Source organism: Perca flavescens, chromosome 1, assembly GCF_004354835.1.
Source record: "Perca flavescens isolate YP-PL-M2 chromosome 1, PFLA_1.0, whole genome shotgun sequence".
Classification (NCBI taxonomy): domain Eukaryota; kingdom Metazoa; phylum Chordata; class Actinopteri; order Perciformes; family Percidae; genus Perca; species Perca flavescens.
Window position 1 is genome coordinate 23,735,936 of NC_041331.1, and position 20,334 is coordinate 23,756,269.

Sequence of the window (20,334 nt, forward strand, 5' to 3'; positions counted from 1 at the left end):
TTTGGAGTAAGTGAACTTTTCTCTGGGAGTGTTTTTGCACTACAGAAGATTGCAGTAGAACGACTTTGTGTTTAAAGGGCTGAAACCTGAGGGGTTCAAAATGAGTGCAGTCCTGACTCATTTTATAACTGAGCAGCACTGACAGCACTGAGAGCAGAAAGACATCTAACAAACACACATTTAGTGTGACGAACAGTATATACTGCTTGTGGTCCTTGTTGATAGACTAGGTTCATGTCCAGACTCCATAAAACAGCGGTGGCATCTGTTAAATATTCTGTCCTGCTTCCAAGGGGTTTTAATGCACTTCAGAGGCAAACTTCTGAGTGTGTTTAACAGTCAGGGAGCTTCACCCACGGCCAAGTGATTTAAATGCAAAAAATAAATAAATACAGTATATAAAGGGGATTGAAATGAAGTGATATCTTAAATAATATACAATAAGTTTCCCAACTGCACTTGTATGATTGCAGTATGTAGATCCAAAATCTCAGTGATTATATCTTCTTTTGCACCGTAATTAAAAATGTGTGCAAAACAGTGCAACATATGTTTCAGGTTTTTCATTTAAAGCTAGAGTGTGGTAGAGTGCGGATTGGGCCGCATTTTTCTGTCCGAGCCCGGCCCGCGTCCGACAGAGCAGTAACCGAACCCAGCCCGAGCCTGACAGGTATTAAGATATTTATGTCCGAGCCCAACCCGAGCCCGACACAGTTAAAATCTCGTTTTTTTTCTCATACTAATGACACGTACGTTTGTTTGTGTGGAAAGCCCGCTTTTATTAAGCAACTGTAGGAAGGCATTTGGAAATGTCAACCGAGCGCATCATCGTGTTGATTATTATTTCTAAATATCTGTCCGAAACTGGCCCGGCCCGTCGTGTACCGTCGGGTACAGTCTGGCAGCGAGAGTAATTACACAAACACTGTTGACGCATGCTTATGATCGTATGCCTGCAGGTGATTTCCCCCACCGTCCTTGCCGTGAATTGCAGTTTTTTTGTTCTTTTTACTTTAATCCTTCCTCTGAACACCAAGTTTCTTTTTTTATGTAGAACATCCACTCCTGAAACTTTTCTTGGATGATTCTTATTCAGGATTTTTCACCATACTAAAGCTGCTGCGCCGTAGCTATGGTCTCTCCTCCCTTCCTTTTTTTTTAACCAACTTATTTGAGACAATTATACAACACCTTTACAATGCCTTACAACTTGTTAGATTGTAATAATGATTTTTTTTTTAAGTGCTCATATTATGCTTTTTGGCTTTTCCCCTTTCCTTTATTGTGTTATATATCTTTTTTGTGCACGTTATAGGTTTACAAAGTGAAAAAGCCCAAAGTCCACCCCAAAGGGACTTACCATCTCCAACAGAAAACACTGCTCACAAACTGCTCCAAACAGCTCTATTGTAGTCCAGCCTTTACTTCCGTAAAGAACGTGCGTCACTTTGTAACACACGTTATAATGCTCGCCTAGCTGCTAGCATGGCACGCCCTCATACTATACTTCTGACTAGCTAGCAGTGCTTACCTAGCTACTGCATCACTTACAGTGCGCTAGCGCAGGAATGTCTCCACAAACACAACAACTTGAGTATACTGAGAAATATAGAGAGCTTTCCCTGCGGAAATAGTTTTAATCAGCATTGTGTGAACTGGTTTGACAAGGGTTTGAATGTAACAGATGTTCATTTATATGAAAAAGTCCCATACTCCAGCTTTAATACAGCCATTTCCTTGACTTCTAGTACCTGTTGGAACATTATACAGAGACTCCAAAGTGTGCTCCAGTCAGGTCTGAATATTGCAGAGCTTATTTAACAGCACAGTGATATCTATGATCTGGTGGCAACCCAGTGAATAAGACAAATCTGGAATATTATTTACATGATAATAATCCCTTAATCGAAAGGGACTGAGTATGACTAAATTCCAAGTCATGGATAATAATTGCATATTGTTAATTAAAATGTTCTAATCAGCAGGAAATGAAAGCAAATGAAAATTGGTGCTGGTATCATATGTTAATAATTTCATTAAGAAAGAAGGCAGCACATTTAAGGCTATACAACAATACAAAAGAGACACATTGCATTATAAAGCTTCAGTATTTCAGCTTACAGCGGACAGGCATTATGAAAGGTTTTGTTTTCTTTTTCAGAGTAAAATGAAATGTAAGCCAGGAGAGGAGTGATAAGATTGATTTCTCCTTTTAATTAATGTCCCAATAAGTCGGTGTGTTCCTTTAAAGACCAAAGAAGACAAGGTTAAGAGTGTGTGCGTGTATATGTGTGTGTGTGTGTGTGTGTGCGTGTGTGTGCAGTATGCATGTGTTTGAAGCAGATTGCTGAAGGTAAATATTCATGAGCAAATTGTTTTAACATACAAGTGACAAACAGTCAGCCACAGAATAACTAAGACAACAATATGGAGGCAGGTGTGAAGGGATTACATTATTACGAAAACAAACAGAACTGCTTCTGAAAAGGCACAGGCTTACAGTAAATGTCTTTGGAAGGTGAAGGAAACTATTGTACCAGTAGTTACAGAGTTTGTATTCTGTAAAATTGAAACATGCAATACCTCTCTTACGCATGTGGTTATTAAGAGGAAATGTTTATATTGATCTCGACACTGACTCAGACTTTCACACAGGCACCAAAAGAAAATATTCTTTTACAAAATTTAGAATTTCAAGCCTTAAATCAGCCCCACATCAAAGAGTTGGATGAGATGGACATAGCCGGTTAGCTTAGCTTAGCACAAAGACTGAAAATGGGGGAAACAGCTAGCCTGGCTCTGTCCAAAGGTAACAAAATGTGCCTACCTGCAAATCAAACTCTGCCTACCATCCAACTCTTGGCAAAAAGCAAATACCGGTAAGTGTAGTGGTATCAATCAAATAGGATTTAATGCAGACCAATTTTACGGCTTAACTTTGGCCCTGAGTGGACAGTTTGGTAGATTGTTAGCAGTTTATGGTTGTCCCTGTGTCGGCTCTAAACTGTTAGCTCTAAATGGTGAGGGAATGTATTCAAGAGATTTTGCCAAAGCCTTGTTTCCTCTTGATAATGTATGCATGTTAGTTGTTATGACAGCTTTAGCTGCAGCTACTGTAAGTAATGATGCTAATTAAGAGCTACCTGAGTGACCAAATCTCTTACATTTATAATACCAATTGTGGTAGCTTACTGTATTGTACACACACAGTTATCTTTCACACCACAATGACATAGCTGCATTTAAAAAAAATACTGTGAAAAATTAACCAATCAAAAAGTCAACCAGCATCTGGGTTAAAGCAACACGCCGACTTATTGGGACTTTAGCTTATTCACAGTAACCCCCAGAGTTAGATAAGTCCATACATACCCTTCTCATCTCCGTGCGTGTTGTAACTCTGTCTGACGCCCCCAGCGCTAGCTAAGCCTAGCACAGATACTGGAGGTAACCGGTTCCAACTAGCCTACTGCTCCAAATAAATGACAAAATAACGGCAACATTTTCCTATTTACATGTTGTGATTTGTATAGTCAAAGCATGTACAAATAACAAGGTCATATGAGACACAGCCGTAATCTAACCGTATACATACTGGGAACTATATTCTCAGAAAGGCGAAGCACTGCTACTTCTGCTACTTGGGTGGAGTGATTTGCTTGCAGCACCTGAAGCCCTGTGGTGTGGAGCAGAGAGTTCGCCTGGAGTTGGAGTAATAGAGTCAACAATTACTAGATAGTAAAATCATAGTGACCTTGTTATTTGTACACCCTGTGACCATACAAATCACAACATGTAAACAGGATGTTGGCATTATTTTGTCCCAATAAGTCGGAGTGGTCCTTTAAGATCCCAGTGCACAGCCAACAGTATGAGCCTGAGGCGGAATAACTTCAACACACAGTTGTTAAAGTTTCACTGCTGTGAAGCAGAGAGGAAGTGTCTCAGCTCTTGAACACTGTGATTAGACAGAAAAAAGGTTCTGAAAGTCTTTCAATCCTGGCAAGTACGCCTGAAGGCCTATTCATTTCCCTGCTCGTGGTGGTGATTAATTAAGCCTACAGAGACAGAGTTTCCTCTGTGGTGAATCCCTAAAGTAGAGGTTAGGGCAGGCTGGTGTTGTTTGGACAGAGTTACCTTGGCTACGTGGTGTGTCATTTTAGTGGTACACACAGTAGATGATTAACAAACATGCTATAGTACAACCTTACTAAAATGGGTTCAAAGAAATCAGAAAATATATCACACTGCTTGTTTTTCATCTGTAACCTTGCTGTTTGGAGAGTGGTTTCCTCTTGAGTACATATTCAGTCAACTAACCTTGGTGGTAACTCAAGTAAAGCACAGCCAAATACCTGAGGCAAAAACCAGTGTGTACAGTATGTGTATGTATGTGTATGTGTGTGTGTGTGTGTGTGTGTGTGTGTGTGTAGACAGGTAAAGTAGTCCCTTAACTTCCCAGCAGCACTCCAGGCGTGTGTGGAAGTGAGCTTCGACAGCAAGGCAACTTGAGTTATAGCTGTCTGCTCGCACAGTCACAGAGGAGAGGCACCAATAAAGATAAGCACATGCAACATGCACATGCTGAAAAAACTAAATCGCTGGAGACCACACTTGGACAGTTAACAAGGAAGTCACTGAAAGAGCTCAATAAACCCCCAGGTTATATATGAACTTACGTTTTAGAGGCAGAGCAACACAAGTTAAATTATTCAATTTGATCCCATAAAAGATTGTTCCCTGTGATTAAACTGCCCCACAATGCACAAAGATTTTTATCAAATTATATTTATTCACCCCCTCCTGTCTGTGGAGAGGAAAATGTTTTGAATTTCAAACACAAATTGTTATAATTTTAACCACCTTAGAGATAACTCTCTTCCATGCAATGCTAACTGACGGCGGTACAGATGTAGACTTTTGATAAAACTGCTGTAGGCCTGGATTTTTGCCTGAACATTCCTCTTCATACTCTAAACCCTATTATGCACTGGGAGGAAACAGAAAAGCATTTGGTGGTTGTAACTATTTTAGTGAAAATCAATAAAAGGGTAAAATCTTGGTTGAGAGATCTTTACTGTGTAACAGATGCAGCCAATTGTCAAATGGACAACCAGAGTCAGTTCAGGAGTAGTTCATTCTTCAACGCCTCAGGTCTGTGTTTTTATATTCACTGTGTTCAATTATGGCCTCAATCTCTGCTATTCCTCAAACTACGTTTGTGAATATTACGTTTTGAACAATTTTCTGGTGTCAAACTTTAAACAGTTTTTCTGTTTTTATCTGATTCCCTGGGTCTAAATTGTGTTTAAACTTGTTTTTATTTTAATCGTGTTTTATTTCCACATCCATGCACAGGTCTTTATGCTTGTATGTGTATACATACTGTATATGTCTGTCTTTGTGGAGCATGTTGGTGCAAAACCTTTTGTACTAAAATGCTATATAAATTAAATAAACGTGAAAATCTTTGTTTTGTGTTACCTGTATATATTTTATATGTTTTTTTAGGGACCTGAGATATGTAAGAATGTTGCTTTTTCATAACATTTAAGTAGCAGGTGATAACAGGTAATGTTGCCCATGTGTACGGAAGTGTAATGCATTCACTTGAGAAAAAAATGTTTTTTTTTTTTTTTTTTTTTTTATTAATGAGATAATTATCTCAAAAACAGAACGTAGCACTAGCAGAGGGCTAAATATATTTAGAATTTATGAACTATTCTCTGTCAATCAGCAGAGGGAGGCACATAGAAACAGCTGTTACATACATTAGACAGACAGAAAGAACATGTTGCGTAGTTCCTTTCGGCTATAACCTGGTTAAGTCAATGACTTTTAGGAGAGAAGGAGGAGAAAGATACTTTTGGCAGCTAGTGCAGAAGTCACAGGTATTGGACTACAAACTAAAACTGACAAGCAAATATTGTTTTAATCACATGACGATCCCTGTTTGACCTTGACACACAACCTGTTTTAAAACAAGTCTGTAGTTCTTTGTTGCATATTTCACTGTCTGTAAATACCCTCCAATTACAGCAGACAGTTTACAATTTATCCTCAGTCATTGTGTCATTTAACATCCAAAATAATGAGAGGGGAGCATGAAGCCACAACATCAAACGCTGCGGCACAGTCAAAATATTCATTGTATATTCAGCCTGACAACTACTGAGTGGGAAGAGAAGACCTTCACGTAGACTTCCCACTGTAAAAAAAAAAAAATCAGGTCGCATCATCCACATGAAACATTTCACACACACACACACACACACACACACACACACACACACACACACACACACACACACACACACACACACACACACACACACACACACACACACACACACACACACACACACACACACACACACACACACACACACACACACGCTTCTACAACTTTATATCAAAGATGCTGTCAGCTAAAAGAGATTTCTTTTACTTTTTACATTTCAGGTGGTTTTGACAATGGTGCATAAAACCCCCTGCATGCTGCCACAGTCACATTTACCATTTTTCCAAATGCATTTCCTGCAGAGCAGCTCAAAACTACACATCTGAATAACAGATTCAGCTGTTGATATTTGAGCTTCTTTTCTTGTCTTCTCCTTTCAAAGAAAGTTATAATAAGTCACTTGTTATCGTACTTGAATAATACTATAATTTAATACATATGTTAAGTGTTCCGATACAATTATATATGCAATCAACGCAGGTGCTGTGTGAAATGCAGATCAAGTAGATTACTCAAATGTAGTCCTCCACCACTGTGATGCAGACTTTGACAGCAAAGATCTTAATGTGCATTAATTCAATACTATTGTTGATGTACTTTCAGTGGAATAATACTGTGATGATGACACATGAACACATTGTTTGATTGTTTTACAATAAATGAATAATGTCAAAATGTCGAGATTAAAGTTGAAATGACGAGAATAAATTCAACTCCTTTATCACTTAATCACATTAGAGCGACTGTCTACCATGCCAGCTGCCATGTAGGCAAAATCATATATATGGGTTACGTCCTTCAGGACTCCTTCAGGATCAAACAATGAGACAATTTCAATTGTCTCATTGTGTCTTGCGATACAACATATGTGTAGGTGTAACCATCGATACCCTTGCATCTGTCCATCACAAGCTATTTCAGTTTGCAGGAACATGGCCACCTCTTCCAAGTTTGTGTGGTTTCTCCCTCTGAACAGATGCAACTTTCGGCAAAATCTCTTCAAAGTCCTAATACTTATCAAAGAGAAAGAATTTCCTTGTTATTAAAACCGATTCTGAAGTATAATTTCACGAGTTCATATAGGCCTTCGCAATGCATTTTGTAGAAGACTATAGGTATGACTTAGTTTCAAAAGTCCGACTTGATTCTTGAAATATCAAGTTTTTTCTCGACATGTCGACTTTATTCTCGAAATGGTACTTTCAACTATATTCTCGTCATGTTGACTTTATTCTTGACATTTCAACTTTATTTTCAAAAAGTATTTCAACTTTTTTCTCATCATGTTGACTTTATTCCTGACATTTCGACTTTATTCTCGAAATGCAAAATAAATAAAAAATCATCCTCCTTAATTTTTTTTCCCTGTGGCCCTAATGCTCCATCGTAGATTCCCACCCCTAGTATTTATAAATTATAAATGTGCATGCTTGAATAATTTATTTGGTCTTCTAAACACTACTGTATTAGTTCCCTCAAAAATAAATGACATAATAAGAAACACACTTGGACTAAAATCCAGTAGCAGTTAATGAAAGGCAACAGGACTTCCTGGTAAGTCACCATTCCTGAATGGAGGAAAAACAACATCCTAGATATCTGCCACCATAACTCACTCCAAACCACCATCCTGAAACCTTAAACATAGGAGAACTGATTTCACTCATTAAAGGCCTGAACCTCAAATGAGTGGAGGTGTGAACTGTTGTGAAATAGCCAGGGTAAATATTATCATTAGGTAAATTTCCATCCATATTCATATTTGAAATCTGAACAAGGACGGCAAAAAGAAAAAAAAACGTTTATATATTTATATAATGCCTTAAAACTGAAAAAAGCATCCTTTCAAAACCTGCATTAAAAGCATACAAAGCAGCAAACAGCAACTCAAAATGAGTCCACTTCACCATGTAGCGTTCTCTTCAGAGTAGTCACATAAAACAGCTTAACAAAGATGGCTCCCCTCCCACCACTCTCAAATACACTTGTCTAAATGTGTAGCTAGTTGTGTTTTTTCTAACTTGACATGTTTGCAGGTTAAGGTTTCAGTTCAGAAATACTGTTGTGGTAAAAATGCTCTTATCTTACAGCGACATCGAGATGGTGAATCATGCTTTCATCTTGTTCTGTTCCTGCCTTCACCATTTTAGCTGCAGGTAGTTGGGAATATTGCTGGTAGGCTCCAGAACAGACGCTACTGTAAATAACATATTATATTATATCACATCATATTACTCCTGTTGTATCATCCCTGCCCTTGCTGCCCCTGAGCTGGTTCTACCTGCTTCCAAATCATTTCTCAGGTCTATGAAGGTAAATATGTTGGAAAATGTTAGAGCTTGTACAACGTCTGAACTTTTATGTTAAAATGTGGCTGAATTTGAGTTGCTACAGTGCTAACTGAAGGTTTTCGGAACATCTGTCTGCTATCCCCCTGGCGAAGTAGTTTTCTAGCGGCGGGGAATGAGGTGGAGAGAACCCCCCCAGCTCCGGTGACAGCAGAGCAATTGATTGGTTTTTAGCGGCCATTGTATTTATTGTAATCCACAATCTATCTACACATTTGTGAATATGTTTTCTGTGACTTCACAATCAGATCACTGGTGTGTGAATATATTCCATGAGTAAAAAATGTCAATATTTGCAACATATTTACCCTTATACAGGTCTCCAAGGAAACAACCTCCCGGCTCTTCTGCAGTCTGAGGGAAAATGGTCCTTCACTGCTCTTTTTCAAACACAGTCATATAACTGCCTTTCATCTGGGGTATGCTGCAACTGTATTGTTAATGTACTCTCTAGAGTTGGATAATTAAAAAACTAAATCAATTAATTTGCTGATAGGGTGTGAGCATACTTGGATGAAAATATTCCTAGACAGAATGAGTTTAAACAAAGAGGGGACAAAGGACAATAACCTGCAAGTGAGGTAGAAGTATGTAAGGGTTACTTACAAAATGACTCAACACAAATGCTTATGTTGCTCTGTGCCTACTGGATGTGTACATGGCTTGCTAACATCTTGATGCGCTGCCCCCAAGAGGCCAAAACAAATCAATTAATGCAGGTTTGATAAACTTAAAAACCTGCTCGCAAAATAGTCGACAAGAGGGGAAAAAGGACAATAACTTGTGAGTGAGGTAGAAGTATGTAAGGGTTACTTACAAAATGACTCAAAACTTAAAACAATTTTGTTCAACCGATGACAGTAGAGTCACTCTTGTCATGGTGCACAGCACTCTTGACATCCCAAGCGCCACCAGTCTACCTACGCACTCACTAAAAAGTGTATAATGAAGAAGATTATTTTTTGCAGCTCTTACACACTGACTGTGACCTGGGGTATGCATGCTTATACAGCACAGTTACAGTTTATCCTGTTATTAATCCTCACAGTTAGGGCTGTCCCAAACGATTATTTTTTAAACGATTACTCTAACGATTAAGTTTTCAATTAGTGATTATTTTCCCATTGCTCAATTGTTAATAATTTACACAAAACAAATTTCGATAAGGTTCAAATCTCTATTTATTAAAATTGTTTAACACTGCACTGTTAAACTGAAATACTATCTTTTCTGACAACAATGCTAATGTCAGTATTTTTTCTTTTTGAAATTTACATTCCGTGACGGAATTTATGTTTATGTTTTGATCTGTGTGTAGTTATCAACGGCCCAGTTTGACAGGCAGGCCGGGTTGCCAGATATACCTGTAAAAACGTAAACCCAGCGCGCTACAGCTGTAACGGTTGTACAGTAATCCAAACGTCTGACCCTAAGAGATTTTGGTCAGAAATGAATAAACTAGGGCCAAGGCGTAGTTGTAAAATACCCATGGAAGTGCTGGGGAATGACGGTAGTTTAGTGACTGGGCTGTCTAATGTAATTAATTGGTGGGAGAAAGATTTTAAAGATCTTTTCTCTTGTGAGATGTTTGATTTTGATGGAGGGTATTACGAGGATTTATGTCAGAGGAAAAATGTAATAGAGAGCTACATTTTAAAGGTAAAGGTACTTTATTTGTCACATACACGTACATGTAGCGAAATTCATTAAAAGAGGAATATTGGATAAATAAGGATCTTAATAACGGTCTTACAAAAGGAGAAGTTCAAATGGCTATTAATAAGGCTAAATTGGGAAAAGCGACAGGGGTCAAAAATATCCCAAATGAAATACTGAAATCACCCAAACTATTTGATATTTTGTGTGATTTATTTAAAGGATTTTTGAATGTGGCAAAATACCATCTATGTGGCTTAAATAAATTATTAATCCGATACCAAAATCCCAAAATGAAAATCCAAGGGTGCCCTTAAACTATAGAGGGATTAGTCTAATGAGCACAGTTTATAAATTGTATCCTACAATACTTAATGAGAGGCTCATGTTGTATTTAGAGAAAGAAGAGCTTCTTGTGGAAGAACAAAATGGATTCCGTAAATCAAGATCATGCTTAGATCACATTTTTGTATTGTCTACAATTATAACTAATAGAATAAGTGAAAATAAGCCAACATATTCGTGCTTTATCGATTTTCACAAAGCTTTTGATATGATCAATAGGGATCTGTTGGCATATAAGCTTATAGAGTATGGGGTAAATGGACATTTTTATATGGCACTGAAGTCTGTTTATCACAAGCCCATAGCATGTGTAAGATTGAATGAACTCCATACCAACTGGTTTCCAACATCATCAGGGGTAAAACAGGGCGATGCTTTGTCTCCCACATTATTTGCAATTTATATAAATGATTTGGCAAAGGAAATTAAAGCATTGAATTGTGGGACAAGATGTGGAAATGAAATGATAAGTATTCTTTTGTACGCGGATGATATAGTACTACTGTCTCCATCTGAAGATAATCTGCAGCGCATGCTCTCTTATATTGATGATTGGTGTAATAAATGGAGATTGTTCATCAATAGAAAGAAAACGGAAATAATTCACTTTAGAAAACCTTTAACTACTCGCAGCACTTATGAGTTTAAAATTGGGTCACACAAGCTGAACTTTGTAGACTCATATAAATATCTAGGTTTTTATATTGATGAACATATGAATTTTAGAAATGGTGTTAAGGTTCTTGCTGATTCAGCACGTAGAGCTTTGGGAGGAATTATTGGTAAAAGTAGGAATCTGAAAGACATACGTTTTCAAACGTATTCTAAATTGTTTCAAGCCTGTGTGTGCCCTATACTTGATTATATTGTGGGTGTTAGAGGACTTAGGAATATATCTAATTGTGAATTAGTGCAAAATAGTGCTATAAGATATTTTCTGGGTGTGCATAAGTATACCCCTACATTGGCGATAGTGGGAGACATGGGATGGGAATCATGTGAGGCTATGTATGGTCCAGTTATGGAATCGTCTATTAGATATGGACGCAAATAGGTTGACAAGGAAAATATTTCTATGGGATAAACACATTCTTGGTCTTTGGTCTAACGACATATGCAAATTGTTTTGTAATTATGGTTTTGGGGATTTGTTTCTTAATAATGAAAAGCTGAATATCGGTTTGTTTAAATAATCTGTGTTTGCTAAAGACAAAAAGCAGTGGGCTGATGATATATGGGCTTTGTAATGATAAAACCAGAATATGGCACTGAGAATTATGTTGTATATAATTTGTCAAAAAGGCAAAGATCCTTATGTGCTCAAGTGAGATCTGGTGTTTTGCCTTTGACTATTAAAACAGGACGATATGTTAATGTAGAAGAGGAAAAACGTATCTGTCCTATGTGCTGTTTGAATGATGTAGAAAATGAGTTCCATTTTGTTTTCTATTTTTCGAGTTTGCAGTGTGTTTAGTGATTGTTGCCGTAATTCTAAGACAATGAAGTGTGTTCCGTCGGCAAGGTAGTGATATTTTTAGCGTTGTAATTCTAAGCCGAGGAAGTGTGCCTGACTGGCGTGTGCACTGTAAATCCGAACGTTCAAAGTACTTAAATAGATTAAGTAGTGTATACTCAAAGTTTTAGAAAAATTTCTACTAACTTAATTTTTTCAAGTTGGTGTAACATGTTCTTCATTAACTTAAAAACATAACTTAAGACAACTTAATAGAATTGAGTAATAACATACTAATAATGATAAAGTCCTGCACTGTTAATTTTAACAAGTTGACTTTACTTAAAAATGTATGGACCTCATTGCCTTGAAAAAAGTAAGTTCAATGAACTTAGTAATAGTAAATTAGTGCAACTTTATTGTTCTGAGTAAACAATACTTAATAAACTTATATTTTCTAAGTGAACACAGCTTGTTTATTCTGAGTAAGTAACACTCAATAAGCTTAAACTTATTAAGTGAAGACAACTTGTCTATTTTAAGTAAATGACACTTAATTAGCTCATGGTTTTTAAGTTAATCAAGCTTGTTTTCTGGTTCGCTGTAAATCCGAACGTTCAAAGTACTTAAATATATTAAGTAGTGTATACTCAAAGTTTTAGAAAAATTTCTACTAACTTAATTTTTTCAAGTTGGTGTAACATGTTCTTCATTAACTTAAAAACATAACTTAAGACAACTTAATAGAATTGAGAAATAACATACTAATAATGATAAAGTCCTGCTGAACCAGAAAACAAGTCAGTAACATTAAGTAGTGCTCACTTAAAAAATGTGAGCTAATTAAGTATTTACTTAAAAAAAGCAAGCTTGATTAACTTAAAAACCATGAGCTAATTAAGTGTCATTTACTTAAAATAAACAAGTTGTCTTCACTTAATAAGTTTAAGCTTATTGAGTGTTACTTACTCAGAATAAACAAGCTGTGTTCACTTAGAAAATATAAGTTTATTAAGTATTGTTTACTCAGAACAATAAAGTTGCACTAATTTACTATTACTAAGTTCATTGAACTTATTGTTTTCAAGGCAATGAGTTTCCATTCATTCAACAAGTCAACTTGTTAAAATTAACAGTGTGGAGAGGACAGTGCTTTTGTTGTGTTTTTAGCGGTTCCTACTGTAATTTTAAGCCGAAAAAGTGTGTCTGTCAGTTGGTTACAGAGCTCCGCGTGAGCACGGGCTTTTATGACTGTCAATATAGCCAGCATCTACCGTTAGCTACTCCACTGTGCTGTGGATTAATGTATGGCTATGTGAGAAAAGCGTCTAGCAACACTGTTGTGAATTGCGGTCTCAGCCTGGCAACCCCCGTGAACTTTGAGTCTGGGCAGGAGGGGGCGGGGGAGACGACTCTCCAGTATTTTGAATTGGTAGTGCAGTAACTATTTTAACCGCTAGCTGCCAGTATTACACACAATATTACATATTGCACCTTTAAAGTAAACAGAGCAAGTGCAAAAAGAGTAGTCTGTATTTGCTTTTTTAAACAGTAGTAGGTAAAATAATGAATAAGCTCTTGTTTAACATCCAAGCTCTTCTCCTTTTAATTTTACAGTAAAAAAAAGTGCAATTTTAGCAACATATGAAATCAGATGTATCAAATAAATCCAACATAAGGCAAGTTGTAGAGTGTCTAATATAACAGTCTGTAACCGATTGGGTCACTCATGATGATGCAGTGTTTCCCACACATCGACTAATGTGTGGCAGTGCGCCTCACTATCAACACCGGCCGCCGCACATTGCGTTTAGTTATTCATTTTTTTTTCTTGTTCTTCTGCATTTCCTTTCCCTGCTCTCCTCCGTCTCTCGGTCACTTGTGTCTCGCTCACATAAACACACACACACACACACACACACACACACCGTGTGGTGTTTGGTGTTTTTAGCCCCCAACATTGCCTTCCAGGCAGCGCGGCAATGGTTATGTTAAAGACAGGTTTATGGTTTTAGGTGAGAGTTAGCTGCCTGTAAGGCGACGTTGGAGGCTTAAAACACCATCGATCCCACTGTGCACACAGCGTCTGTCTCCATCAAGGAGAGAAGACGGCTGGCCAAATTCACAAGTTCACGAAAGGTTGGTATCTATCTCGTGAACACCTTTACACAATCACACATTCACAATCACCGACCCGACTCTTAGCAAACAAGCGATTGCGCCTTAGAAAGTTAACTAGTCGCAAGTTTGCGGTAAAATGCAGTTGGGTTGTCGAGGTCAAAACACTATATAGCAGCTGTGAATCAAATAAACGTATTATAAATAATGTAATTTAATTTTTTACTCTTACACTGAATGTTTGCTGCTTCAATCCAGATTAGTATTGAAAAGTATTTTGTTGAGGATGAGGACCAAATCAACGGACTAACGTACAGTTGGGTTACTACTGGGGACACATTCCGTGTCACTATGTTGATAATCGCAAACATTTGGGAGTAAAGCTTAAAGCACAACAAAATCACACCCGACCCTACCCAAACCCGTGCACGTTGTGTCTGAGCCTGGCCCGGCCCGACACATTAACTGGAATTATGAGCCCGAGTCCGACTTTAACCCAGCAATTTTTAAATACGTGGGCCATTATAACTGACATTATAAAGGACTCGTGAGATATCTGAAACAATCTGGCCTGGTTGCGCAATTATCGAAGACAGTGCTACAGATGGGGGAGACACAGCACAGTTTACCTCACACTGAAGTCAGTGCAAGACATATACCCAGAGCTACGGGAGAAGCTGGAGAGGCATAGCTTACTCCCCACTTAATTAGGCTAATAAAGTAATGATTAAAAAAACACAAATGCTTGATCAAGGGCCCGGCCCGGGGATAGTGGCAGGAAATATCGGCCTGACTCGGCCCGTGGGTCAAGTTCGGGCTCGGGCAGAGAATCAAAACTCTACTTGGGAGGGAAAGGGACGAAAAGGTGAGCAGAACTTACGGTGTTTTGCTGCTGTTATCCTGACTCAGTGATGCATTTTACAGTCTACAGACTACCACGTTGTTGTTGTTGGCATTAAGAGTAAAATACTCCCACACTTTAGAAGACCGTGTGCAAGCCTTTTTCTCAACGTGTTGTTGAACTTGCGAGGAATCCATACTTGTGCTGTTGCTGGAGGCAGCTATGTTTTTTTTTTTTCTACGCGTGGCGCGTCAACGCAAATTATTTGTGTCGACGCATTTACGTAATCGACTACGTCGACAAATCGTCCCAGCCCTAATCACAGTACTCTCAACTCTGTGACAGTAAATACAGCTAATAACCAATTAGTCTGTTTACTGGATGGGGGGCTGAGTCCATCACTGTATAGGTACTGTATGGGCCTCTGTGACTGGCTCTGGAGGAGAGGGAAATTCTCTCATTAGGACGGATCAGTAGCTGGCACGTCACACTGGCATTTCCTCTTGAAAGAGAGGAGGGGTGTGTGGCTTTGTCTTTGTTTATTTCCATGAGGGGATATGCAGTGGCAGAATTTATGAGGAGGGTCATGTTTACTTGCAGCGGCCTTCTTCATCTCTACCCCTTTTGTTCATTTCTCCTCATTAAAGCATTGAGATCACTCGTGCCCTTCAGGAGGGTACAAAGGCTTTCTTTGTGTTTTTTCCTTCTTTAGGAGAAGAATTCTCCTCTAGAAATTCAATGGCATTATCGCTGACAAATTCTGAGCAACTAGCTGCAATACTTCCCTTCTTTTGAATAACGGCAAAATATTATGAGACAGCACAGACATTATTTGATATCAAGCTCCTGACTTTTTGCTCCTGCGCTACATTTCTCATTCCCACTGTTCGAGTTGAAAAGCTGGATTTGTTATTCCATTAAATTCAGTCATCTGAGATGCTTTTTCTTTAACGTCCTATCAGATCTGACTTCCTCAGCACTCAGCCTGTGAAATAAGTGCTTCTTCACTGTATCTTTTCACTTTTTATCTTGCAAGCTTTATCTTTGCCCCACACCTAACCTCATTTGTCATTTACAGGGAGTTGTTTTCTTTATAAAGTGGATTATGGGGTGTAGTCTCCTCTTAGAAAAGCACACTTTAGCATAGGATAGAAATTAGGTTTGTGTTTGCATGGGTTTGTGTTACACAGCGAGAATGTGAAAACCATAACACTGACAACTTTTGTCATTTTTTTTTATTTGCTCAAAATGGCGATCAGATTTAAATTCAGAATGAAACAGTTCCCTCTCCTTATTCATCAGATTAAACTACAGGCTTTAACAAATAAACACTTAAATGAAGAATAGTTTATGAATCCAAATCAAAGCAGGCTTGGCAGCCAAGTCATCTGATCAAATGATATATTGTTCAAGGATCGTGACTAGCAATAAGGTCTGTCTGTGATTGTTATATCACTATCTTTAATTATTTGGCCTTTGGTGAAAGAACTAGACGTATTCCACAGAGGGTCTACTGAGTTCGCAGAGAATTCCTTTTCTTCCATATTTAACTATTCTTTCTAGCAATGTAAATAATTCCAGCCGAGCTGTGCAAAAATTTTCACCTACTGTACAATGGCAGCACTCCATTAAGACATTTTTTTTTAATGAATAGAAAAAGATCTTAAGAAGTGTTAAAGTTTCTGACATACTGTGTTTAATATTTCACTGGCAAGTAGTAACAGAATCTTTGAAACACTTTTGAGTTTGTCTTGTTCTACCCGCTGCATAGAAACAGAAGTCTCTGCTCTATATTAATGAAGTCTAGATGGATTTGGAGTTTTGTTTTTGATCATGGCCTCTGTAGACGGCTGGTATAGGGCATATATAAATTATTCAGGTGGAGAGCTCCTTGATTTTGCACTCAGAGTTTTCAGTGAAAATATGGCGCAGGTCACTTAACAACCAGAGCTATTGTGAGAGTCTCTATTCAAAAAGCTGCTAGCCTCCCAGGGTTTGTGCTGATGGAAAAGCTGACAAACGGTGCACAGCATACAAAAATGTACCATTCACACTTTTTTCACCATCATGAATAGGACGAGACAAGAGAATGTTCAATGTTGTTACATGTGTGGTACCTCAGTCTGGTACAATTACTGAACTGCTCTAAGTTGGTGCGTTTACATGCACTAAAAAGAGATATTTTGCGGATTTAAATCCAGCTCGCTGTCAGCTTGGTGTGTACAGTGTGGTTAGATGAACAGTGTTATGCTTCCCTCGGACTGTACTCGGCTCACAGTAACTTTTTCTCAGCTAAACTTAACTGTCATGTGACCAGCTAAACCGGGTCAAGTGACCAGCAGTCGTCGTAATTTCATATGATATCATTTTAATTGTTGGGCAGAAGTTTTCGTACGATATCATACGAGTCTGTTCATGAGAATGCGTTGCTTTCCTCCATGGCGTCAGTGCACCAAGGAGCAGAGTAAAGCAGCGGAGGTCTGCTGAGCTCCGCCGTATGACGGAAACACGTCACGGAGGTCCAAACACAGTTCACTTGAACTAACCGCCCACACAAAGATGACACAGCGCTGGTTTAAAATATGCAAAGTATCCCTTTAAGTAACCAAATTACAGTTGCCTTTCTGCACAAACCTTTGAAACATCATGTACTGTATATGAGAAACCCGACTTCTGTAACCAGGTTAGGGGATCAGAGAATCATGATTTCCCCGGATATAATTCTTCTAGCCACGTATACGCATAACCAGGGGTCTCATTTATAAACGTGGCATACACACAAAACGGGGCTGAAAATGTGCGTACGCCACTTCCCATGCAAAAGTTGTGATTTAAAAAAAAAAAAACGACGTGAGAATGTGCGGTCCTCCACGCAAACTCTGACCCATGTGTACGCACATTTTGGAGACAATGAGAATTGGCGACGTGATGGTGAGGTGGTGAACTGAAGTCAGACTGCAGAAAGTAAATGTGGGAATAACGATTACTCGTAATATTATATTATTATATTGATGCCTCATGCATATGTTTTCACTCCATATCATCCACGTTACCATGAAGATGAAATCCAGCAGTGTTATTTGCGCTTGTACTGAGTGATAACTGTTCCATAAACACCTTGTAAAATCCAACTCAAATCTTAAATAAAATGTATTCTTAATATTTAATCAGCGTTGTTTCACCGTCCTATTGTCCGCTTGGAGCGCAGGAGGAGGAGATAGCCCGACTGCATGGAATACAGGATAGCATCAAATACCTTAGCATTAGATAACGGCAGAGCACTGTGTAGCCTAAACAACTAAATATCTGTCTTTAATACTGTGCATATATCATCAAATTTCAAAGTCTGGAAATACAGCCTGTTAAATCTAGGTGGGGTATATCGAAGCTGTCCCCGAGTGCCGTCATGCCTGCCATTTTGGACAGTAGGCCTATTATTAATATAGGTAGTCTATCATGTTTACATTGTGCAAGAACAGGCCGGAATTATAATTCAATTTGCAGCAATTCACCAGCGTCTGAGAAGTTTTTTGCTTTTTCTCTGATTCGGCGTAACGAAAGAACAACTGCCAGGGTCATTAATTATCCGCATTCATGAGGTGCTTTGCATTGACTATTTATGGTTAAAAATGTACAGGGCGGGATAAGAGGCTGATTCACGTATGCACACTTGTGGGTAATCTGTGATTTTATGAAGGGAACATTGCTTACAGATGTGCGTACGCATGGTTTTATAAATCTGAATTTTTGGCGTACACCATTTTTGACTTTTGGGGCGTACTATTACCGGTACCGACCGAATAACGTTGGTACTACCAAGTATTGGTTCACGTAAAATCAAACGTTGCCAAATTTCGGTACCTGAGAGCGTGTAAGCGCAAGCTTATCTGTCCTCTCTGCATGTTGATGGAGAGCAGAGGTCCGACACACACACACACGCGCAGAGGTGCAGACGGAGCAAACTACGTCAGCTCTGCAGTTTTGTTGAAGTCACAGTGAGTCACTGCAATGCTGATAAAGTGGTTTCAAGTGTGGTTACAGTTTTTGAAAACTTCACGCAGACAGCGTTTGCTGCGATATGATATTAATGGCGAGGCGAAAGCAGTCGTGGTGCTGTTGACGTTCTACAGCACCTTTCTGCAACGAGGCAATTCAAAGTGCTTTACATAAAACATTAAAGAGCAATTAAAAATGGTCATGATGAAAAATACAAGAATACAAGTTTAATAATTATTCAATTTAATAGGTTGTAGGAACGGGTTTGGGAGGAGAGAGGGAGGGGTTTTATTTTATTTCATTTCTGACAGTGTAAAATACTCTGAATAAATAACAGAATGTTCTAAGTAAATAGGATAAATAGGTTTGGAATTATTTTTACAACTGAAATATTTTTTTTGTAACAGACAGAGGGAAAGTACCGAAAAAACTACCGTTGGGTACCGGAACCAAATTTGAGGTACCGGTATTGATACTAGTATTGGTTCAGATGCAAAAGGTACCCAACTATAGCATATGTACACTTTTAGTAAAGATCCTACGCACAGTTTTATAAATGAGACCCCAGGTTTCTAATCGGCTTTTTAATGTATATGTCCATGACCGATAGCAGTGTTGCAGGATGCAGCCTTCTGATTAAAATCATCAAGACTGACTAAAACTGATAGTATCCTACTGCTGAACATTTTACTATTTGTATAATTCAGACACATTCAAACTGTAAAGAAAAGCACTCACACTACAGAGCCTTTCTGAGCCCCCGACACACACACCAACTCACACAAAACTCTGTCTCCTAAGAATTACGTTCATATACTACTAATTTGCAACAGCAAATACTTTTGAAAAGAAATGTAATGCCACCTGGATTACATTGTTTGGCAACAAGTACTAAACAATGTTGATACTGAATGTATTTGCAAATCTCTGCAATATATTTAATTCATTTTTTGACAATATTTGCTTACATTACAGTGTCTGCTCAAAGCAGCTAATAATAATACATTTCTGTAGTTATGTTTAAGCACTCACAATTCAACAGTGCCCTCAAGCAGAATGCAACGTGTTTACCTTATCAATATTTTACCGAAACCACAATCTTTCCCAGACCTTAAGCAAAGAAACAAACAAAAAATGAAACAGTGCCACTGGACATAAAATCCAGGCAGCAATTATGTTTCCTATCAAAACTTAAACGTGTAAAAGTCACAAATCAGGTAGCAGCATTTTGTGTAATTATTACAGTTACTGTGAAATAGGTAAGGAATGCATCTAAAATAAATAGGGTCTGAGGTTAGGGGGAAAAAAGTGATAACCGACCTGCTGCATGTATAGA

General features: G+C 38.3%; 1 protein-coding gene across 1 annotated transcript in view; it reads right to left on the bottom strand.

Moving 5' to 3' along the window:
- galnt18b (UDP-N-acetyl-alpha-D-galactosamine:polypeptide N-acetylgalactosaminyltransferase 18b) overlaps positions 1-20,334 on the bottom strand; it is a 91,400-nt gene that overhangs the window by 50,881 nt on the left and 20,185 nt on the right. The gene's annotated exons all lie outside the window — the stretch shown is intronic.